Here is an 873-nt window from a genome sequence, read left to right on the forward strand (position 1 = left end):
AGTGCCGCGCCGTGAAGTCGTCCGTCGACCGGAACACGTACTCGACCAGCACGACAACGCTGAGGATGAAGGCGCCGTGGAAGCGCAGCGAGGCAAAACGTGCACCACGTGCGCCACGGATCTTGCGGTGGTCCTTGCGCTTCCACCACTGCTCCGGCCAAAACACGGTCATGGCCCGGTGTGGGTGTGGGTGCGGTGCTGGTGGCGACTGACGTGTGCACGGGTAGCAATGCGTGTCTGAGTGTGCGTGCTTGCTTATCCGGCTGTGGGGTGTGTGGCGAGAGGCAGAGAGGCAGAGGTGGGGTGATGAGCGAAGGAAGCAGGGGTGGGGTATTCATGCAGGGGCAGAAGCGGCGCGCGGCTTCGTTCCTTGCCTTCACCTCTCGCTCTCTCCTTCGCGTTGCACGCCTTGTAATCTCACGCACAGACCCCCTCTGCTTGGTCCCATGCTGCTCTCAGCGGCGCACGGGTCGAATGCTGCAGTGGCACTCGCAGGTCTGGAGGTGTGGCGTGAGGGGGAGAATAGGGAGCGATGGCGATACAGTGCTGGAGAAAGGCACAGGGAGGCGGAGGAGTGAAGGAAAGGAAAAGGGAAAGGGAAAGGAATAGAGGAGCGAGCTCGAGAGGTGCACGTCGACGTAGCGACGTACGTGTGCGTCCACCTCTGCACAGCGATCAAAATAGTAAACGCTTCTTCGATCGCTCGATCAATAAGAGCCGCGGTACAGCATTGAATCTCCTCTCTCACTCCCTATGGGGGTCAGTGCGTGTGGATGCTGTTGCTGCTGCTGCTGCTGCTGTGTGTGTGTGTGTGTGTGTGTGTGTGTGTGTGTGTGTGTGTGTGTGTGTGTGTGTGTGTGTGTGTGTGTGGTG

This window comes from Leishmania donovani, chromosome 15 (assembly GCF_000227135.1).
Source record: "Leishmania donovani BPK282A1 complete genome, chromosome 15".
Taxonomy (NCBI): Eukaryota; Euglenozoa; class Kinetoplastea; order Trypanosomatida; family Trypanosomatidae; genus Leishmania; species Leishmania donovani.